At 39.7% G+C, this 24,781-nt stretch overlaps 1 protein-coding gene across 3 annotated transcripts in view; it reads left to right on the top strand.

The window, feature by feature from the left end:
- Positions 1–24,781, top strand: part of FNIP1 (folliculin interacting protein 1) — a 133,885-nt gene that overhangs the window by 12,615 nt on the left and 96,489 nt on the right. The window lies entirely within an intron of this gene.

The raw sequence follows: 24,781 nt of genomic DNA, 5'->3' as shown, positions 1-24,781 counted from the left end.
CAGTTTTTAATATAGCTATTAGAGTCTCGGATTTTCTTGCCGATTTCCATTCAGATCAGAGTTTACTCTGCATATTGTAGTACTGTAATATGCATATTTTTTCCTCCTGACTTTCAGACAATATTTACCCAGATTTTAATCCCTTCTGAGCTGGACTTTAAAAATCTAAAATTTATATTTTATTTTCCTCTTCCTTCTACATTTACTTTTACTTCTGGGAGGTTCATTTCTCCCTAAACACATTTTTGAGGATAAAAATTAATAAGAGCTTTCAACTGACTTAATTACCAATAATTTGTCATTGTATTTAGCTTTAACTCGTATGTATATGATCAATAAAACTACCTGTGGCATAGAGCCACCTCTGTTTCACCAAATTTGGATAGGAGGGAAACTTTCCATTGTTTCCATCTAAAACTGTTATGAAAATATTACCACTACTTTGAACAATAATCTTACTAAACGATGCCAAATCCAAACACCTGTCATATCCCCAGGAATCTTCCTTCTGACATTTTCTTATGAAATACTGATGATTCCCTGTTATCACTGGCTTGCTTCTACTTGGCTTGGATTCATCTTCCAAAACATGAAAACAAATAATTTGAAAATAAGTAATAGGGTACTGCAACCAAGGATGGGTTCATTGTGGGGGGAGGGGAATGCATCCTACTCCAACAGGCTTCCAATGTTTTCATTAGTCTGCTGAACGGGTCCAAAGACGGGCTACAAGAATGGTGGAAGGTCTTAAGCATAAAACGTATCAGGAAAGACTTAATGAACTCAATCTGTATAGTCTGGAGGACAGAAGGAAAAGGGGGGACATGATCGAAACATTTAAATATGTAAAAGGGTTAAATAAGGTTCAAGGGGGAAGTGTTTTTAATAGGAAAGTGAACACAAGAACAAGGGGACACAATCTGAAGTTAGTTGGGGGAAAGATCAAAAGCAACATGAGAAAATATTATTTTACTGAAAGAGTAGTAGATGCTTGGAACAAACTTCCAGCAGACATGGTTGGTAAATTCACAGGAACTGAATTTAAACATGCCTGGAATAAACATATATCCATCCTAAGATAAAATACAGGAAAATAGTATAAGGGCAGACTAGATGGACCATGAGGTCTTTTTCTGCCGTCAGTCTTCTATGTTTCTATGCTGCTTCCTTATCAGTTTACAGTTGATTGACATGAAACCATTTCTGCCATAGGATGTCTTGTAAAGGGAAGTAGTAATGACACACAGTCAGCTGCTTGCAAAGCAAGATTGTTTCTTAGGTGTTAAACTCTAGTAGGTAGGGTAGGAGCTTTTATTTAAGTCTGCATGGTCTCCTGTAGGGATATAGCTTGTCCCAGGGGTGGTATTCAGCTGGTTTAGAGCAGTTCAGGCAAACCGGTAGTAGCGACCTGTAGTACCACCACCACCACCCGCCCTGGCACTAGGCTGTCCTTTTAGCTACATTTTCAAGTCGTGCACATATGTGGAAGCTGCATGTGTGAGCAAAGCACATGTGTGGAAGGTGCGTGCATGACCGAAGTGAGCATGCATGCATTGGTCAAACCAGTAGGGAAATCATGAGACTCCTACTGGCTTGCCTGTAGCAAAATTGCACCCATTATGATGTATAGAGGTGATCTGATTCGCTAAGAATAGTCATGGCTGCTGAGCAATGGCACCCTTTAATTTGGACATTCCTCTAGAAAAGGTTTTAGTGCTTTGCTTCGTTTTGCTTTGGCTGTGCCTGTTTCCCCCCTTGGGATGAGCAGTGCAATGATGTCAGTGCCCAGATCAAATACGTTACTTTTGATTCAATCTTCATTGCTCTCATTCTGAACATTTTTGGGTGCAAACTTAATGATTGATTTCAGAACTAAAAGCAATTAAATGGAAACAAAGAGGAGTTTAGGAAGGGAAAACCAGGATTTCTTATTACAGTGTTCCCTCGATTTTTGTGGGTTCGAACTTCGCGAATAGACTATACCACGGTTTTTCAAAAAATATTAATTAAAAAATACTTCGTGGTTTTTTTTCCATACCATGTTTTTTCCCACCCGATGATGTCATACGTCATCGCCAAACTAATAATTTTTGCAAATAAATAACAAAAAAAATAATTATTGTTAATAAATAATTATGTTTATAAATATCAGGGTCACTAAGTGTCTTATTCAATGGTTAGTACCAGTAATAATGGTGAGTAAATGGTTGTTAAGGAAATGGGAAATGGTAATTTATGGGTTTAAAGTATTAAGGGATGGCTTGTGATACTGTCCATAGCCAAAAATGGTGTATTTACTTTCTCATCTCTACTTTGCGGAAATTCAACTTTCGCGGGTGGTCTTGGAACGCATCCCCTGCGAAAATCGAGGGAACACTGTACAAGGTTTTAGACCCCTATCTTATTCATTACTTTATGCTAAATAATTTTATGTGACATCCAGACTTGAAGAACTGTGGTTACTTAAATTCTGGTTTGCAAGCAGTCCAACATTTCACTATTCCCCCATCTTAATTTGTTGTTGCTCTCATTTGTACCTGTTATCAGCATCATGGAAAGCATGTGTAATCTTCCCTATTTCATATGAAACCACTGAGTTCCAATAAGTGCCCCCAGAAAATGTGAGTTTCTGCACTCATCTTGGTCATTTAGTAATATCTTTCTGAATCATGATGGAGGATTTGATTTCACTGTTAACCTTCAGGTTAAAATTGCCTGCAGCCTCTTGTCTTTTTTCCCTCTCAACTGCAGTGACATCTATTTGCTTGGTAACAGACAGGGAGGGGAGTCAATTCCCAGTAAGCTACCACCTGTCTGAGAAGATTAAAGAAATAAATGAGGTGGGTCTAATAATATAGCCAAGTTTGACAGTAGCTTAACATTGCTGGATTAGGTCAGCTGATGCCATTTGGCCATCCTCCCTACTCCCGCCATCTCCTCTGATGTTCCTGGATGGAGTGCACTTAATTCAGCTTTTATTTTCAGATAGTGACCCAATAGGCATCTTTAGAAGTCTTTATTTTTATACCATTGTGGCCCAGCTGTCTAATTCTGTTGAGCATCAGCTGTACACTTTTAAGTGACCTGTATTATTGGGCACATCTTAATTCTCTTGCTGATTGTCAGTAAGTGCCAGTATTATCTTTGAAGAGTTTTCATACAATGAATTATATATATATATATATATAGAAAAGAGGAATGGGATGAGATTTGTTAGATCTGCTTTAAAATACTCTAGGCCTAATGTGCATTGTCCACCAAACTAGCAGTACTTAGCTCATCTTGGTAAATTAAAAAAAAGGGGGGGAGGGTGGTTGACCTGGTTGGCATTGGATGATAGATCACTAGGAAATGTTAGGGCTCTAGGCTCTTTTGTTGGGTTTATTCATGAAGTCAGCAGAATTAATCTTGACTTGAAAGAAACTTTTCATCTAGATTGTTGGGAGAAAGAGTGATTTAAGAAAGTACAGAGTGGGACGACAGATAACCTTAAGATATAGCAAGCTACACAAGGGAAATGAAGGCAGAAGTTTCGATTAGTAGGTTCTTTTCTGCTCTCCTGTTATGTCAGCAATGGCCATAAATAGGAGATCGGCAATTTTGGTTTACATAGTTGTGCTATAACAAGAGAATAAAGAGTTCCTGGTTGCTTGGGGTAAAGGGCCTTGTCTTTTTAGCATGCAAAGACTACATAAAGGAAGGGGAAATGGTAAATCCAGTAATAAACAAAATAATATTAAAGTAGGGTTTATTCCCTGCCCATATTAAGATCAAACTTAGCATAACACATTTGAGATCCCTGCATCAATTTAAAAGGAGATGTTGCTGCAGAGACTGCAGAGTTTTAGAAGCAGTTTGTTTGGCATAATCACTTATTAAGAAGTGCCTTTCAACGTACTTTATGTATATTCAAGGATTGATTAAAAAGTAATGACCATGCCCCCAGAACTGTAGTTTAAACAGGGATATTATTATTATTATTATTATTATTATTATTATCATCATCATCATCATCATCATCATCATCATCATTTATTAGATTTGTATGCCACCCCTCTCCGAAGACTTAATAAGTGAAACAGAAAAATAATCTGTGAAATGAGTTCTTTTGTTACCTGCTGTATATTTCTCTACATAATTGCTATCATTCAGGACCCATTTTAGCCAATGATGGACAAGTTTGTTAATGCTGTCACAAAAGAACTCCGCACATTGCTTGTTCACCCAATCTCAGCAGTCCTTTTCTTCATTTAAGTCATACATAGGTGGGAAAGGTAGAACTTTCAGGTTTCAAGTCTAGAATTATAGATGAGAAAAAAATGGTGAGAGTCAGCTCATAAAACATTCTTTGGTGGGTCAGGTGCGAGGCAGAAATTTTTTTTTCTTATGTTTCTGCACTCTGCTTAATTATGGCAATCCAATTTTTGAGGTGTTCTGCATTAATAGTGATATAGGTTTATGGAAATCCATGTGAGTAACAATATTAATGTCCCCGAAAACTCTAATCATAAGTTACAATTATCCCAAAAATCTGTAACTATGCATTTTCCTGCTAAATTCTGGGTTTTGAATTATATTTTTCTTCAGGTAACACGTGACAATATTATGTGGATTAATTCTTTGTTTCTTGATCACAATGATGAGCTCATATTTTGTCAGCTGCTGTGAAGTTGTGAAAAAATTCCTCAAATTGCTCACAGATTTTAACTCTTTAAGCTTTTATTTCTGTCAATATCACGAGTAATCTGTCTTACATATACCTTCCTATAGTGAAGAACATCAATAATGTGACATGCCAGGCTTGAGAGCAATTTCTCATTGAATGATTTCCAGATTATCTTTAATAACCCCATTAATCTTTCTCACATTATCCTCATTAATTGCTGTTGTAGGCCATCTACTTTATTCCTGAACACATAAACTAGCTATTCCCGGTTTATGTTTTCAAAAAATTTTTGGTCCAATGATGCATACCCTGTTTCCCCGAAAATAAGACGTACCCCAAAAGTAAGGCATGTCAGAAGTTTTGCAGAATTTTCTAATATAAGGCACCCCCCGAAAATCAGGCATAGTCAAGTTTACATGCGGTACGGTGGAAAAACATACGGTACCATTCATAGCAGTACCGTAATAATGTGGCGTCCCCTGCTGGCCCCTTCCATCGCTTTGTACCGTCCAGTACAGCAGACACAGTCTGCTGCTGTCTCACCGCCATTACAGTCTCCACTACAGTGCGTAGACTGTAGTTCCTCTGGTGGCCGGAAGCTGCAATAGCGGGAGTATACTGTTGTACCATATAAGTGCCGTTGTTTGTGTGGGTGGGTGCCATACTGACAGGTACCGTACCGTAATCAGTGTACCGTACGGTACACTTTCTTTGGGGGTGTCAGCTTTTCTGCCTGTGAATTTGTCTTATTTGAGAAATATAAGACACCCCCCAAAAATAAGACGTAGCACAACTTTCGGAGCAAAAATTAATATAAGACAGTATCTTATTTTCGGGGAAACATGGTAATTTTTGTGTCAATACAATCATCATCTTGAACAACCTGGTCTTAGTAGGGAATTTCAAATACAGGAGTTCCTTCATCATTCAATCGTGACATATTGTTTCAAGCCCACTGACTAGTACTTACTATAGGATTCTGTTTTTTTAATATAATAGTTGCATTGCTTTTTTGCATAGCAACTTCCCACACCAACTGAACTGAAAGAACAGATGTTAAAGAGTAGACCAGAGCTTCTTACAGTAGTTACAAGTGTAAGTTACAACATGAAATGTATTACTTTTCATTCCACCTCCATATAAATATCAATCTGCTTTTCTTTGATAAATTTATTCTTAAAACAGCATGAATTAAGTTTTACTGGTTTAGGTGGAACTCAGTGTGCAATTTAGCACCTACTTATCACAGCTAGCACAGCTATGTCATTGCAAAGTATATTCACAACGCTTAGCATCATAGATACAAAGAGTCTTATGTAAGCATGTACAAGCAGACAGATATGTTGGCTGGCGTTCAGAGGGATATGTTCACAAGTGGAGAACTATATGCAGCTGTACCTTTCATCATCTATTTCTGAAATCATGTTTCTTAATGCTAAAGAACCAGGCCACATAACAACAACAATAACAGGGGCAGCAGCAACACTTGAGCAAACTTTTGTGTGTCACTGAGCAATTGCTGCATCTCAGATAGCAAGAAGCGGTCTGGTTGTATGTGTTTGTCTCCAATGTGCATCTTTGGATTCAAGCCAGAACTGCATTTAAGAGATTAAAAGGCAACAGAAATGTATGCACCACAAGCACGCATGGTGTCTAAGAGCTGAATACACTGTTGCAGATGCGGCAGGTCTGGTCTTAGATTTCCTTTCTCTCTGGCTCCGTTCCAGCAAGATAGATGCCTGATTCTACAATTGCAGTTGTTTTTTGCACAGGCAGGAGGGGGGGGGGTGTTTCCTTGGACATCTTGTTACCCAGCCTCTTAACACTTAATAACAAGTCCATCCTTTCACTCGGAGCTTCAGGTAGAAGGCTTCATCTTGCACTTTATTTTAGCTGAACTATGGAGCGGGCAGTGCAGCCATGCAAGGAAAGTGACCACTTGGTTGTTGTTTTTTTAAATGAACACTTGATGTTGGGCAAAGTTAACATAAGGAATAAACAAATATACCCATTGATGTGCTAATTGGCCTATAGGTTCCCTTGGTTGTTCCAAGCTTTTGATTTGATTGACAGTCTCTCCCCACCTCCCTAGCCTTATTGATTGATTGATTGATTGATTGATTGATTGATTGATTGGATTTGTATGCCGCCCCTCTCCGGAGACTGGGGCGCTAACAGCAACAATAAAGCAGTGTACAATAATAGTCTGATGTTAGAAATAATTAAAAGCCCATTAATATAAAAAAACCAAACATACATACATACATACCATGCATAGAATTGTAAAGGCCTACGGGAAGAGGGTCTCAATTCCCCCATGCCTGATGGCAGAGGTGGTTTTTAAGCAGCTTTCGAAAGGCAAGGAGGGTGGGGGCAATTCTAATTCTTATTGACCCTACAGTATTAATAGTTTATTAGCATTAGCATATTTGTTATAAAATCATGTCCAGCAACAATAATTACATTGGAGGCCATGTAAGGAATTGAAGTAATTACGTCGGGAGGTTTACAAAAACAAAGGAAACAACCCCAAATTGGTCAGAGTATTTAAAACAGCTCTTGCCTCTGACCTTCATTCACACAGAGTTTTGAACAATTCTTTGTGGCTTTTGGCAAATAACTGCCAGTAGTTTGTGTAGAGTTTCCTGTTTGCCCTCACATGGTCAGGAAAACCCTACTTAGGTTTCTAAGCTAATGGGAGAGCTGAATGTCCTGTTCTCTTGGAATATATTGTGAGCACCTTCACATTTTGCTGTGAGCTGCTTCGGCAGCAGGAAAACCGAATTATTCTGCTGCCCAGGAAAGACAGGAAGAAGAAAAGGCTTCTGTCTGTGAAGTCATGGCCATATCAAGCTTCTGATGTGCAGCCAACTGTCTTGGCATAAGACGAAATTGCTTGGAACACGCTAAAACTTGCTCACAATGATTTTCCAAGTGGGGGATCACATTGTAGCTTAAATGGCAACATCGCTAGATGAAGGGGAGGCTTGATCACTCTCAGGAGATCATGATAGATAGCAAGAGAAAATGTTTAGAAAATAAGGAGAGGTGACAAGTGTGTAAAACCCAGAAAGGGAGAATTAAAGGTAGACATAGATTATCAATGATTTATAAGAACAAGGAGGAAGGTGAAATAAAGTGATGAATTTTGAGTGGCATGATGTAGCCCCCAAAACAGGAGCACATCATTCTACAATTGAAAAAGGTTTCACATCCTAACTGTAACAAGTGTATTATGTTTTCTCATTAGGTTTCTTTAGAAAGTTAGTCCCGTCGACTAAACAATGTCGTCTGGCTGGCCCCAGGGGAAGAGCCTTCTCTGTGGCGACCCCGGCCCTCTGGAATCAACTCCCCCCGGAGATTAGAATTGCTCCCACCCTCCTTGTCTTCCGTAAACTACTTAAGACCCACCTATACCGCCAGGCATGGGGGATTTGAGACACCTTTCCCCTAGGCTTATTATAATTTATGTTTGGTATGTATTTGCTGTTTGGTTTTTAATTATGATAGGGTTTTTAGTTTTTTTTTAAATATTAGATTTGTGCCAGTATAATATTGTTTTTATCGTTGTTGTGAGCCGCCCCGAGTCTTCGGAGAGGGGCGGCATACAAATCTAATAAATTATTAAAATTATTATTTATTATTATTATTATTATTAGCAAGGCATTCCCATGTCTTTGGCAGCCTCTTTAATGTTTACAACAACAGGGAAATTTATCTAAGTTGCATTTGGCATAGAATATAAAGAGAGGTCACCTGTCACTTTTTGGTGGATTATGAAGCATCCTTCATTTAAGCTGAACTCCAAAATGGCAAGATAATAGCTAAATAGGTACAGTAGAAATCTAATATATAATTATAATTATAGAAGAGAAAAATGATTTATCTACTTCAAGATTGTCAGAATATTGCAGAATCCTTGCCAAGATTTCCTTCTGTCTCTTACTCTTGGTTTATTATGAAGTTGTTAAGGTTACATAATGAGAGTGTTAAACTAAAAACTTTTTCTGTATCCCTTCTATTTTCATCTTGTCAGAAACAGTTTTAGGTCACTCAAAACTCCTAACTTAGAATCTAGATCCCCTCTGGGATGACAACTAACCAGTAGGATGTGATTGGGTACGATATTATTATAGCCAAAGTCATGAGCTCCTCTTGATCAAGGATTTCTGTGTAATAGTAGGAAGTAAAATTCTTCTGAGTTCATTTCCAACTGGGGAAAAGACACTGGATTCATAGAGGTTGCTTAGAAAGTTTAATGGTAGACAGGAGCACATGGCATGGCTCTGAACAGAAAAGTTGGATCACATATTGAGTCAGGAGGAAAAGGGGCTGTTGTTGAGTGTCCCTGAGTTTTTATAACTTCTGTTGGGCCCCACCTCAGTTTCCTGTTCCTGTATAAGAAATGCACTCTGATTGGTTGTCAGATTCCCAGAGTTGCAGAAGCAACTTTGGGGGTTCTGTTTTTGAATTCAAATTGTCTGACCCTTTTCTGGGTGATGGTGGAAAGGGCTTTGGGCAATTCCTAATATGGCTGTTGTTTGTTATGTAGAATAGATTGGTCCAACAAAGGTGAGCTGGGCCATTCCTTGATTGCACATTGACAAAGGTGGGGGCTACTAAGAGTGACTCTTTTCCCTTGCCTTAAAGCATGTTTCTGGAGATATTCTATAATATAATGTTCTGTCTTTTAAAATATTTCCTATGATATTTCATTTTTCTTGGAGGGGTCGGTGCTAACTTCCTACAATAGGAAAAAGCAAGCACATCTGTGAGATTTGTGTCTTATTTAATTCTTTTTCCATAAGGGTGTTTTTAAGGATAAGTGCTTTAGGTAACATCTAATTTTGACCATGGAAGAAGTATGTCTGAGGGAAACAATTGCTTGCCTATAAATTCAGCACTAAAGTTGTTATATCCATGAGAGTTAATATAAACATAAATGTGACCAAATTAGAATATTTAAATTAAATTGAGCCCCTTGGGTGTTTATTTCCCAAATTAAGAAACAGTTTTATAACCAGGTCATTTCTTGTATTTTAGAAGGATATTTTATTGATGATCTCAGATGTTCACCAAAGGGAAATTTAAAAAGCCAAAATGGTGAATATCCCATTAAAAAGGTCTTGACTTTTTAAAAAAAAAAACCTCTACTGCAGACATGCCTGGCTCTCTGATTAAACTTTTTTTCCTGCCTAATCTGTAACTTTTGGTATCCAGGACATGAAAGCAAAGAATTCAAGTATGTCTCTTTGGGATTTATCTCTTCTTCTTTTTTCCTGGTGAAACAGTATGTAAATGGTGAGCCTTGAATGAAGCACTGTATTTTGAAAGAAATGAAAGATATAGTATGTAAGGTCATCCTGTGTATGATAAAGCAGCCCCAGAATAAAATGAAAAGAAATCTTCTGGGGGAGAGAGAGAATTAAACAAGAACTAAAGTGACTTTTGCAATCGACTGACACAGGTCTGCCCTTTTGAGGATACGGTATTTTCTTTTTTCTTTTTTCTTTTTGCATTGTTAATACAACAAACTGGCAGAACAGGCATGGCCATGCCTTTGAGGTTAGACCATGTATCCTTGTTTGCTCATGTCTCACTTGTGTCTTATGACTGAATGAATCAACAGCTAATGAAGCAGTCACATGAGGGACAGAGTCAAAGGACTCGCTGACTGATGATTGTAAATCTTGAAACACTGGCTTATGTCTTGCAATCAAATGCTGACATTCACAGATTCTTGCATATGTCTAATTCAAATGTAAATTCCAGCTTCTTTTGAAATGCAAATACCACCGTGATCAGTTCCATCAGGGCAGGGGAGGGAAAAAGAAGAACTGAAGCTAAGCTACTAGTAATAGAACAAAATATCCTCAAAATTGAAGACAAACACCTACATACTACATTTTTGTTACTATAGGCATCCTCTCGCCCCCAGGGTTTTAACTTCTGTTTTTTCCCTCTTGATTTTCTTGATTTCTAAGAACTTTATGGGGGAATTACCTCCCCCCAAACCTGATAAAGTACACCAATTCTGATTAAAATCAACTCAAAAGTGTTATAACTGAAGGAAATTGATTTCCCATCAGCGTTCTCTGTTTGAGACAGTACCTGCAGTTCTTTACGCAATACCTTTTGTTTAAAGGCATACTGAAACATTTGTGTTGTTAAATAAACACACATATAGAACAGTTGCATGCAACAGGTTGTTCCTGTTCCAGATGCCTGATCCATTGTGTAACATGATTATGATGCTTATATTCTGCGGGCATCGTGGATCTTGAATGAAAGAATACCAGTAAGCTCTTGCAATGAATTGCTACTAGTGGAGGGATTTTATGTACTGCTTGAGCTTACTCTTGCTACTTAAAAGCTTACAGTGTGAGATCAATAGCTATGTGTAGAGGCAAGTGGTTCTGATCATATAATTAAATATATAATATAATAATATAGTATAATTTAATTATGTTTTTATATCATATAATTAAATCAGGAGTTGTTACACTTCAGCAGCTTGACACTGGGTTGATAGAGATTATATTCAATTTAGCCATGTAGTGAGAAGTTTAAGGTAACTGCTTCTTCACCTGGTTGCAGGTAGAAAAGCTACTCCAAATTTATGGGCAGAGAAATTGGATGGATGCCTTACTCACATTTGTCTAGAAGGAAGAATTCAGCAGTCTTCTATAGAACAAAGGAGGTTGGAAAAGTCCCTTTGTGATATCTTCCCTAAGAAAATGGGAAGCCAGAAAAGCTGTAGACTGCTGAGTAGATACTTGCCATTTTTAAGTAACAAGAACATTACTTTTTAGAGTTATCCTTTCCTGTGAAAGAGTTTTCTAAAATAATTTCTCTTGCATTTATCTTACTGTTATTATTCTGTGCCTGTCAAATGTCTAGAAACATGTCATTTCTTCTTGTTTTGGAATATTTATCATTTAACATATATCATTTTTGGAAATATTTTTTATTCTTTTATTTTTATATTTCTTTTCTATGTGTGTGCTGTCTAGGTGTCCCAGGTATTAACATAGAAATGTACAACCATCATCTCATTATAATCACACACATGCACATAATATATGTAGATTGTAGACAGTAACGTATAAACCAATATACTGTATTATTTCCCATTATGGTATCAATTAACTGCAAAGAAAAAAAATTAACCCATCGGTTTTTCTTTCTCATATACACCATATTTCACCCAGTTTTACTTCTCCTGCCCTGCCTTCCCTTCTCCTCTCCCCTTCCCTCTCCTTCCCACTTTCCTCTCTCCTCCCCCTCCTCCTCTTTCTTCTCCTACTCCTCTCCTCACATCCATCATATATCATTAGAACAGCCAAGTACCCTGTTCTCTGAATGTGTCCAAAAGGCCAAATAAAGGATACAGTTCATGCTCTGAATTCTTAATGCCCCTGAGTTTATTTTTTTTTGCATCACTGGTCTATAATCCTAAAAAAGGGCTTCTCCAGTTGATGTAACCAATAGAATCATGAAGTACTTCCCAATCGATTCTAGAAAGGTGCTTTAAACTGCCAAAGGTGCTTTGAACTCACCATTAACCTTTTAAAGAATCAAATGTTCCTGGGCAAAAAGGCACAGCATCTTAAGAGTCGCAGACAGATGCTACCTTTGTGCTCGAAAGCAACTTCTTGGAATGGAGTTTCAAGGGTTGCATGATCATACCGTAGTAAGGAATACTGATTTAATTGTATGAATGGGTTCACTTAATGTATATTGCCGTTCCTTTTGTGCATTTTAAGTAGCAGTAGTTCCTACTTGAAACTTATTTGTAGGTTGGATTTATGCATTGTACTAAGCCAGGGGTATCAAGCTCAAGGTCAGAGCGGGCCAGTTCTGGCCCGCAGGGTGCTTAGATCTGGCCCAGAGGACCAGCCTGGAAGCAATGAAGGACCTCTGCCAGCAAAAATGAAGGCTGGGAAGGCTGTATGGGCCCCTCCCAGGCTCCATTTTTGGTCGCAATAGCCGGGGGGGCTCCGTTTTTGCTGGCAGAGGGCTGCAGGAGGCTGATGCAGCCAAAAACAGAGCCTGGGCAGGCTGTACGTAATTTCCCTGAGATCCGTTTTCATTGGCAGAGAGTTGTAGAATGCTGTTGTGGCTGAAAATAGAGCCTTAACAAGTGACATTGGGCTGGCCACACCCATTCCAGCCACCACCAACCTCTGGCCCCCAAGGTCAAACACAATCCTGAGGCCATCCTCAATTAAATCACGTTTGATACCCCTGTACTAAGCCATAAGATGGCTTGTTTGTTTTTGATGAGGGTGAATAAGGTCAATGAATATAGGATGGACTTTCCTGGAGCAACGAGTCTAAGTTAAATCTATGTTTCGTTGTTGGCTCACTGATTTTAGTCCAAACAGATGCATATTTTTTATTGCTACCCAGCTTGGTCTTCATTTGATTTTATGCTTTGCCCAAGTCTCTGATCAGTTTTGGTGCAAGACAAGAACAACTTTAAAAAGGAATGAAGAACAGAGGAAATTGGGGTGGATAGGAAGGAGCATAATATTACTTCCCTTATCCGCGAGACAGATTCTAGATGGGTACGTGTTCTGCCGGGCTCTCTGGTTGGAGCCTCCCGAAAATTCAAGGGCACAAATTTCAGACACACATACACGTTTGAAAATTCAAAACAATGTTCTTTATCACAAAATTCAAAAGAAACAAAGCACCCTTTTTGTATTGCAAAGAGCACTCGTCCCAAAACAACCTTGTAGGCTGTACAATTCCCTTAATCAGTCCTTAAGTATTTAGCTAGTAGATGTGAAGAAACATCACAGCCCTCCTTCTTCCAAAGAAGTGAGACACACACACTTTGCTCTACTTTGGTTTCAAAGGTGTGAAAAATCAACGAACAAAGTCCGGAAAACAGCAAGGCACGGTCCTGAAGAACTGCGATCAGATAATCTTCCACAACGGCCAAACCAACACACTGCTATTTGTATCAGCAGCTCTAATTACTAGAGCCACAACCAAACACAGATGGCCTCTCTTATCTCCTGTAATATGTCCTCAATTGGTCTCTTCTATGCATAACTCTGTGCCTGCGTGGGTCTAAGACCTCCGCATCCAAATCGACCGAAGATAATTGGGCTGTATGCCAAGCCCCCCTCTTCCAAGTCACTCCCACCTTCTTCTTCATCTGAGGAAACTGCACTACCTGACTCTGTCGGCAATAAAACAGGCCTATGACATGTTAATGTTTCCCCTGCATCCACCTCCACATTCCTTGGAGCAGGAGCTGGGCCAGAGCCAACCACAACAGTACGTTTACCCAAGAATTCTCAATTTAATTTTTTGCATCTCTTTTCTGTCCTTAGTGGTTGTCCTGTTTGTTTATTATGCCCCATACACACAACATGATTCTGGTTAACAAATAATTGAATATCTGCACTCCAGTTCTAGTTAATAATTTATTAAGTTAACCCAATTTTTAGTGTGTATAACACTTTGAACCATAAGCCTAAATGTGTTTGTTGTGGGTGTTTTCTTGTATTAACATTTTATTGCCTTGTTCAGCAAATCATGATTCGAGAAGCCATGTTATAGTGCATGAATAGAGTGACATAACAATTTTATTTTCCACCATACTCTTGACATAATCTTCCACAAACTTAATTTATAACTGTTCAAAACGTTTCTAGCATAAAATAATCAGATTCTGCCAGTTTTTCATCAGATGTGATCAACTAACCAATCGTACATTCAGGCCACACATTTACACAAGCCTCTTTCAGTGTGAAAGAGATTGGAGTATCATATGTGATTCTTCCTTTGACTGTTTCTGGATGTCATAGGTTGAAGAGAGAGAGAGAAATCTGGAGGATATTGCATTGCCACGAAAATGAACTCAGCTGTCAGCCCAATCAGAATCCTGGTTTATTGTGGCCAGATGATTAATATAGATTTGCTTAGGCTTTGAGCCATTTTTGCACATTATACTAAACTTAGCTAATGAGCACATGTTCGAAGCCTCAGCAAATCTATAACAATGTATTGATACTGAAATTCATTTCCAGGAAAATTCTATATAAACCTAATCTTACACTAGCATATCTGGGTTGCAAACTTTCATATGAAGACTACATATAGAAAGCATTAACGCTTAGTAGCCATTTCATGGCAAGAAGGATTTTTGCAGCCCAGATCTGATAATGCAACTTAATTAGAAATAAATGCCCTTGAATCCAAGTGGGCCTATTCTCAGTTACAGTGGATTAGAATGAGTTGTAATGGGATAGAACTTCAGTCTGTTATTTTTAAAAATATCTATTTTTCAGAGTGCCCTTGATTAAACTAGAAGAACTAAGTAGTTGATTACTTCATAAAACTTCATAAAAAACTTCATTAAAAAAAGATACTGTTAAGCCTTATTTCCAGTTATTATTAGAATGTTATTACTATTGTTAGCATAGTCATTACCACAATAAATTAATTAGCAAACAGTCCATAGCTTCTGCCTGGATGGTGCTAGATGAAATATAAGAACTACTGTCATCTTTGATTTCCTGTGATATCTTCTTACCAACACTGGCTCTTTAAAAGTCTGCCTGACAAATATTTGTCTGGAGATTGATTTGCTTCTCAATTATCACCCAGGCACAAGGGCAGTCTTTTAATCAATGATACGGCTAGGAAGTGCAGCCAAGGAAGGCTATGAGAGATTTCCATTAGACCTATCGCTTTCCCAGGCAAGGCAATGTGCTAGATCATATTGCACCACTGAATATGCCCAGTCGAATAAATTCCCATTCTACAAACCGGTGGCTTTCTTCAATCATGGCAACTTTTGCTGTTTGCAGGTTGCCAAGAATGATGACTGTTATTATGCTCCTATTTAAACCCTTGCTAAAAAAAAAAAGAAAGGAAGATTTTCCATTGTGAAAATACAACCACAGAGTGGCATTCTCTGAGAACTGTCTCACTCAAACCCTTTCTTGTGTCTTTCTGGCCCAAGGACCATGCTAAGAAGGCTAGAGGTTCAAAGGTGCAATTTTAGATACATGCACTGCTCATCCTTTAAATATTATGCTGTAGACCAGGGCTGTCAAACTCCCGTTCGATGGGCTGGATAAGTCACGTGCTGGCCACACCTGGTTTAGCGAAGGGGAAAAAAGTCCAGATATGTCACATGACACCGCCGTGATGACATGAGTTTGACATCCTTGCTCTATATGTATATTTTCTATTCAAGAAGACCATAACTGGTTTATGATAGTTCTGTAATTTTTTTTATTTGAGTTGATTTAAAAATTTGTGATTCCCAAATATTTCTCAGTCGCTTCTATAATTAAAGGAACAAAGTTAAAAAGAGAAGGATGTGCACCCAGACAAAACACATATTACATGACAAAAGAAAATTCACAGATGCTCAACAACCAACTTAATACCAGGCCTTGAAACAGTGCCATATTTTCAAAATCTTTTGGAACTCTTGTAGGTTGGGAGCTGTGCAAATCTCTGAGGATAGATGCTGTGACAGAAAGTGTAATAAGAAAGCCTATTGTAGTATAGCTATTTACTATCCAGCATGTTTTTAAAAAAATCTTCTGGAGCTATTGGGTACTTTCACATAGAAGAAGTAGGCCTGGATTTTCTGCAAAAGCAGGTCAATTAACAGGAAAAAAGATGAAGTAGGAAACATAGCCATTGGAAAGTAACCTTTGCCTTCAAGTATCTCCTATTATCTGCTGGGTAAGCTAGTGTACTGCAGAACTTCTGCATGATCAACAGGAATCTAGATACCTTGTGGAATCCAGTTTAATATCTTCACTTGCTACAGGGACTCTATAGAGCAGACGTGTCAGAGGGGCTTAGATCTGAACCCGCAGGGATATCCTTGGAAACAATGCTTAGGAGTGCCATTGGCAACCCTTCTGTTTTCACTGGCAAAGTGCTCGGACCTCCCTAGGTGCCCCCGACACGATTGACAGCACGCCCTCCCAAGTCAAACACAAGCCTGATACGACCTTTAATAAAACAAGTTTAATACCCCTGCTATAGAGTAATTACATGCAAATAAGCCTGATGTGATACTTCTGCAGGCTCAACAAGGGTCATGCATGTTTATGTTCTCATTTCCCATGCACCCTGAAATGAAGTTTGACAAACCATCATTTAGGGGAGTTCTTGACAAATATATGTATGGAAAGAGGCAGATTTTTAAACTAATATCAGTTTAGCAGATGCATTTATTTGCATTAGATTAACATCAAATCTAGAAGCAGAGGTTCTTAGAAGTACAGTGTTCCCTCGATTTTCGCGGGTTCGAACTTCGCGGATAGCCTATACCACTGTTTTTCAAAAAATATTAATTAAAAAATACTTCGCGGTTTTTTCCCTATACCACGGTTTTTTCCATCTGATGATGTCATATGTCATTGCCAAACTAATAATTTTTGCAAATAAATAACAAAAAAATAATTATTGTTAATAAATAATTATGTTTATAAATATCAGGATCACTATAAATATCACCGATAATAATGGTGAGTAAATGGTTGTTAAGGGAATGGGAAATGGTAATTTAGGGGTTTAAAGTGTTAAGAGATGGCTTGTGATATTGTCCATAGCCAAAAATGGTGTATTTACTTCCGCATCTCTACTTCGCGGAAATTCTACTTTCGCGGGCGGTCTCGGAACGCATCCCCCGCAGAAATTGAGGGAACACTGTACTGTAGATATTTTTAGACGTCAAGAATGAAGTGAAGGTGACTTGGGTCCAAATGTGTTTAAATGAAGTTCTTTTCCCTTTTTCCTTATTTAGCATTGTGACTACCATTTCAGGACACATAGGAAATCTGTATTTGAAGATATCTAGTTAAAGAGAAGAAAGGAATGACAATAAACAAAGAAGTATTGGTTTGGACTCACCAGTAGATGTCTCTTTACTGTAATTGATCCTAGGAAGCAGAGCTACCTCAATTCTAGTATCAAAAGTTGGGGATGGGAAGAGAGAATACAATTTCATCCATTATGACGGTCCATTTTATTCATTCTAAATTAGTAGGTTGTTGGAATCACTGGCTCACTAAAATACTGCTTTGGTTTGTTGTTCTTAGAATTCTACTTCCTGGCTATATTGTTATTATTTTGAATTTATTTGTTTGTTTATTTATTTATTTATTTCTATTTCTTCCTCTTTCAAAATAGATTTGCAGTTTACATTGAACAAATGTTTTGACAGACTGATTTTCATGTGTGTTCATATTTTATGTTTGTCCAAACTTTAACAATCAGATGCACTGTATCAGGAAGAGGCACAGTTATTTCTAACAATCCACACCTTCCTTAGAATTTAAAGTTTTAGATGAAGTAAATTTGCCATGATTCTTTCCCATAGATTGTGTGTGTGTGTGTGTGTGATTACTTCCAAACTCTAAGTTAGGGAAGATTCAGGCCAATTTATGTCTAGTTATCAGAGCTCTCCTTCTCCTTCCCTCCATTGGTGGGTCATTGTTTTAAAAGGATTCACAATTATTATTTTTTTGAAATAAGACAAAATAATGTGTTTAGGGGGATGTTTCATATGCAGAGTTGAATTTTTAATATAAATTACAAAGATCTAAAAAGTTGCACTTCTGTGTCCCTTGCTCTTTCAAGAGGCAGCTGGGTTTTCTTTGATTTTGTTTGAAGGCAATTCGTTTCTCATTCAGTACTGAAGAAGCTTCGTGGATGAGAAGCGAAAAATCTTCAAAGAAAAACAAAGGAAGTCCAGTTGCCTTTTGAAAAAGCACCCTTGAGACAACCATGACCTGGGTGATTGAGAGTCTTCATAGACATTTGGACTGCTGTGTATAACTGAATCATCCAGGCGAGCCCATTTTCTTATTCCCAGCCGAAAGAAATGATTTCAAGTAGCTTGTGTCCAAGTGCATCATTATAGGAAAGGGAGTTGGGTGGAGTTTGGAATGCTGCCACTGCTCCATTCCAGGCCCTCCTTCTCCTTCATCATGTGAGCTCCTACCGATAGCTAAGCATATGCAACTTGCCCCATGCTTCCTAGGCATGAGTAGAAAACAGAAACACCCAGAAATAAGGTGTTCTTTTATTTCTCAGAAGAAGGTACAGGTGCTACCACTTCAAATCATGGTAATTGAAGGTTGTGGGAAAGAATTGCAGATGCCCTGATTCACATGCCTTCTCTGGCTTGTTTAAAATGTTTTGCTAAAATCACGGAGAGCCAACCAGCCCTCTGGGCTGGTGGTAGTAGTAGAAAGAGTTTTATGAGTAGGTTAAACTGGTGTTTCCCCCCCTGCTTGCTCATTCATGTGCATTTCTTCACAAATATGTTTGAATCAGTATAATACTTAAGCATATGAGGATTCTCTGCAATGTTTTTCTGAATTTGCGTGTGAGCAGGGAGTGCCAATGTTTCTTTCAAATATCTTGAGTTTAATAGGTTAAGAAGAATAAATAACTGAAACTGAAAAATACTGTAGATATAACACAGATTTATCTATGAAACCTTGTTACAAAGTTCACTCAGTGGATTTAGGCCAGTGACTTTTTCTCACTCTGTCCTATATTAAATAATTGTTTTGTGGACAAAAATGGAATTTGTTGGGGTGATTTTGCATGCTGCCCTTGAACCCTGGATTAAAAGGGAATATTAGTGGAATAAAACATGATCGTTGTCTTTTTTTAATGTTTACTGTATTTTCTTGGGCCTGACTTCTAAAGAGTAACCTTGTTAAGTGAGAAAAAAGATTATCATTTTAGGATTGTAGACACCTTCACCCCTAGAGTATACACTGCCAGCTTCAGTTTTCTAAAATACAAAATAGAATATTTTATGATTTACAAAGCCAACTTTACCATTTGGTTTTTAAAAATCAAATGTTTTCATTAATTGAGTATCAATGTACCAAAAAATAGAGCCGAGGTGGCACAGCAGTACTACAGGCCACTAAAGCTGACTGCTAGATCTGAAGGTCAGCGGTTCAAATCTCATCACCGGCTCAAGGTTGACTCAGCCTTCCATCCTTCCAAGGTGGGTAAAATGAGGGCCCGGATTGTGGGGAAAATAGGCTGGCTCTGTTAAAAAGCGCTATTGCTAACATGTTGTAAGCCGCACTGAGTCTAAGGAGAAGGGCAGCATAAAAATCGATTAAATAAAATAAAATAAATAAATGTGATTAAATAGTTTTACTGTCAGCATAACGTGAGAAAGGGTAAACCAAAGATTTAACTACTTGGCTAAAAGCTGCAAAATAATTCCGGTGGGAGGATTTTATCCCCTGGAAGTATAGCATGACCTGTCAAGATGTCATCTTGAATTACACAAGGTATTCTCTTCACCCACTTTTCCTTAATTTGAAAGACACAGAAAATAATATGCGATGGCCAAAAGAACTTTCATGTTGGAATTTTCCCATTCAAAGACTTTCCATTAAATGTATGCGGTACTTCAGTCCTCTCTACCCAGTGCCTTCCAGGTTTAAAGGACTATAATCCACAAATCACTTTTAGTTGTTGGCCTGGGAATTCTGGGAACTGTAGTTCCAGTGCATCTAGAGCAGCGGGCCCCAAACTACGGCCCACGGGCCGGATGCAGCCCGCTGAGGTCATTTACCCGGCCCGTGGCAGCGTACGAGATTTTACCATCTATAATATACTAAGTTCCGAATGTCATCTCCACTCTGCTGCCGAGCGTCTGGCGGCGGCAAGGAAGAGGAAAGCCAGGAGGGCGGGGAGGAAAGCACCCTATGGCAGAGCAGCAACAGTTCCTCTGAGAAAGAAATTGGCCAATTGCTTTCCTCCCCGCCCCCTGGCTTTCCGCCTCCTCCTCCTCCAGACGCTCAGCTGCAGACCGTCTTTGTCCCTCCAGTGCCGCTTTTTTGCTTTTTTTTTTGCACCGGTGAGGTTTGCGCGCGCTTGGGCACTTTTGGCGTGTGGGGGGTCTGCTGCGGAGAGAGAGAGAGAGAGAGAGGGAGACATAGAAAGGGAGTGTGAGAGAGAAATAACGCAAGAAAGAGAGGGAGAGAGAGAGCGGGAGAGTGCTGCTTTTTTGCTTCTTCGCTGCCCGCGGGGAGCCTGGAAGCCCTGCAAGAGCGTCTGGAGGGGGCAGTAAACAAGACCGGCTCTTGGTCCCTTGAGCCCGCCACCGCCGCCTCTGTTCGGGCGAAGGGATCTCCTTGGTGGAGAAAGGAAGGAAGCCAAAGGAAGCTCAGCTCAACGAGGGCCGGCTGTTGGTCCCTTGAAGCTGCCGCCGCCGCCGCCCACCGAGGAGATCCCTTCGCCTGAACGGAGGTGGCGGCGGCGGGCTCAAGGGACCAACAGCCGGTCTTTCTTGGTGCTGAATTGTTGCAGCCTCTGAGGCCGCCTCTGCCTCCGCCAAGGGACCAACAGCCGGTCCTTTTCGGACCGAGGCCGCCCACCGAGGAGATCCCTTCGCCTGGAGGCGGATGCGGCCTCAGAAGCTGCAACAATTCAGCGCGGAGAAAGACCGGCTCTTGGTTCCTTGAGCTCGCCGCCGCCGCCTCCGTTCGGGCGAAGGGATCTCCTTGGTGGGCGGCGGCGGCTGCAGCTTCAAGAGACCAACACCCGGTCCTCGTTGAGCTGAGCTTCCTTTGGCTTCCTTCGAGGCGGCAGGTGAGCTTTGCAGCTTTGCATCGAAGGAAGCCAAAGGAAGCTCAGCTTGGGGGCGGGCCTGAAGCAGCCACCGCTGCCTACTCCGTCCCGGGCTTCGGCTGCACTGGGCAGCTCTGGCGGGCGCGGGGCAGCAGGGCAAGCCGCAAAGGTGGCGCCGCCAAATGTGGGTCGAGCGGGGGGGGGACTAAGCAGTAGCCGTAAGGCGGCGGTGGGGCGGTTGGCTGCAAGGCACCGGCGCCGGCGGCTTGATGTGTTACGTACATTGCTGGCGCTGCGCTGGACATGGGGCTGGCACCGCCGTCCCGGCCCAGCCAGCAGGCCAGTGCCAGCCCTGTGCCCAGGCCCAGCGCAGCGCCAGCAATGTACTGCGACCCGACGTTGGTGCCACTGTCTTGGAGCTTCTGCTTGCAGCCGACTGGCTCGCGGCGCATTGCAGGGCAGAAAAAAAAAGAAGAGAGGAAGGAAGAGAGAAGAAAAGGAGAGAGAGAGAAGGAAAGCATGAGAGAGAGGGAGAGAAAACAAGTGAGAGGGGGAGGGAATGTGAGAGAGAGAAAGAGAAAAATGAGAAAATGATGGAGGGAAAGAACGAGGGAGAGGGAAACAAAACAAATGAGACAGAAGGAAAAAAAGGGAGAGGGAAGAGAGAAGTGGAAAGGAGGGAAGGAGGGAGGGAGGGAAAGAAGAAGAAATGGAGGGAACAAGGAAGGAAGAATAAAATGAATTGAGGGGTGGAGGAAGGAAGGACTTTTTTGGGGGGGCGGTGTAAATTTTTAAAAAAATTTCTCTCAACATACATTCAAACAATACAATGTACCATCTAATTTTCCCTGAATAAAATGCAGTATTTTGTCAGTAACTAATATCAATCATCAAAAAAGTTGCAAAAGGTTTTTTTTCTAATGTTGTGATCCAGTTACATACTTTTCTTTTAATTAAATTCCCTCCTTAATGTTCCTTCTAAAAGTACAACACCAATTATATTTCTAACTTAACCATTATGCCAAAGTGCTTTCTTCTTTCTTTATATATTTTTCTATAAATATTTTTATATATTTTTCTATAAACCAAGAAAACCTTGCATAACCAATCAGATGTTAACAAAAGAAAATTAAAAACAAAACATAAACATATATGAATCTCAGACTTCTTTCCCCCCCAAAATAGTACGTTCCCATTTTGTTTTTTTACATTAAAATAAGGTATGTGCAGTGTGCATAGGGATTTGTTCATAGTTTTTTTTATAGTCCGGCCCTCCAACAGTCTGAGGGACAGTGAACTGGCCCCCTGTGTAAAAAGTTTGGGGACCCCTGATCTAGAGGGTACCCAGTTGAGGATTGCACACTTTATTTATGATAGATGTGGGGAAGGATTTATCAGCTCATTGAGTAGCTTGGGTATACAATAAAATAACTGTTTGGTAAGGAGAGAAAATGGCCTTTTGTCTTGCAGTACCAGTTGGTATTATGTAGACTTGTTTGGTTTCTATTTATAAGGGATTGCAATTGGGAAAGGGATACAAAAACAAACATTGCTATTTCAGTGCGGTTTTAACAATTTGTGAGATTATTTCTCATCTATTTTGTAGCTGATTTTATTCACTATTTTTTTTATAAAAAAAAAGCTTTTAACCCCACTAAACTTTTAGCACCCTTCAAAGATTACTCAGTGTATTCAGACTAAGCAAATAACTTTAATTAGAGTTAGCCTGGGATTCTTATCTAAAAGTTACTTCCCCCTTATTGATGGAAATGTGACAAGTGGAATTCTTGCAGAAAATAGAACGTGTGTGTTTTGCAAAAATCAGCTGATGCAGTTTGTGACTTTTCCTTCCTTCAGACCACCAGCATACAAAGAAGAGATAACAATTGGGTGCTCGTGCTGGATTAGCATGCCCTCTGTTGCAAAGATGCATTTAAAATGATGAAAGAACCCAAGAAACTCCTGGGATTGTTAGGTTCCAGATAGTATATATTTCAAAAGACTATCAACAGTGGTTTAACATGCGCAAATACCACTGAGACAGAGATGAAACATACAGTACTGCTATTTATTTCTCCCATGTGTTGTCCCTCACAGTGTAATTGCCATAATTTCCAAGAAATGTAGATGCATTCCATAACTGGCTGGGAATTCTGAGAACTACAGTTCAACAGGCCTAAGAGGCACTGGGTTGGAGAAAGCTGGTCTAGAGAATAAGGTGAACCTAAATTTTCAGATTCAGGTATGACAAGTTTAGGGGCAGAGTGCCCAGCATATTTCTGGAATTCTTCCAACCTTTAATGACAGCTCTGCTCTGGGTCCCTTGAGCAAGAGGGAGGGGGACATTCCAAGCTGCCATCCAGAAGCCTTTCCCAAATATTTTTTCCCCTCAACAGCTTCCAAACAGATCTAGATCCTTTTGAACAGGATTTTTGTATTTGTAACATCATCTTCCTCTATGCCTGATTTCTGCCATGTTCTATTCTGTTGATAGACAAAATCCTAGGGACTTTACAAAAAATTGTTTCCAACATTCTGCTGGATTGAAAGATGTCTCAGAGTTTCAATGTCCCCTAATCTTCAGATGTTTGTTAGGCTGGTCCCTGATTTCTAGAGCTTTAGTGAAAATCCCTCTGCATATTTTCCCAGATCATTTCCTAGATTGCAGTTGTGCCTTTAGCATAAAAACAGTTTTATGTGGATCCATGCAAAAGTTAGATGGCATATTCATGTAAACAAATATGATTGGAATATGTTAGGCTCACTCAACTTTCACCGCGACATAGCTCCAGGGATAACATTCTCATTTGATCACACTAAGTATATACATATACAGTACATGCATGTAACATAACTTCATGTTAGCAATAAGGGTGTTTGAATGTATGTCCTTTGTGTGTTCTCTTTTAAGAGTGTCTAGTTTCAAAAGTAAAAGTTTTTATGTATATTCATTTAAAACAATATCTGAACCTCATTTAAAACTTGGATGAATTTGTACACGTTAGAAGGAAACAGCCAACCTGGTTTACTTAGTTAAAGGCAGAGGTGGCTTCCTCCTGGTTGGACCGGTTCTATGGAACCGGTAGTAACTTGGCGGCCTGGGTCACTGAAACTGGCAGCGACCCAGGCCTACCACGCCTGGTGGCACCACCATATTGATTTTTGCTCCTGTGCATGCACAGAAGCTGGGGTTTTAGCACTGTCTATGCGCGTGCACACACCTACACGGTACATCAGAAAGCGATCCAGCAGCAAGGTAAGCCAGAACTCAACCCTGGTTAAAGGATTTAAAATCTTTATATAATCAAAACAGTTGAACATTTTAAGCAGGTTTAAGTGGGTTTTATTTATGAAGACTGTGTAATTCCAGCTTTTATTCGATGAATTAAAATCTATATAGTTTAGGGCAGGGGTGTCAGTCAGACTCAAGGCTTGGGGCCAGATACAGCCCACAGGGTGCTTAGCTCTGGCCCATGAGGCCGCTATTTTCAAACAGTGAAGGAGCAGCCCACAGTG

This window comes from Erythrolamprus reginae, chromosome 2 (genome assembly GCF_031021105.1).
Source record: "Erythrolamprus reginae isolate rEryReg1 chromosome 2, rEryReg1.hap1, whole genome shotgun sequence".
NCBI classification, from domain to species: Eukaryota; Metazoa; Chordata; class Lepidosauria; order Squamata; family Dipsadidae; genus Erythrolamprus; species Erythrolamprus reginae.
This window is presented reverse-complemented; position numbering and strand designations above follow the sequence as displayed.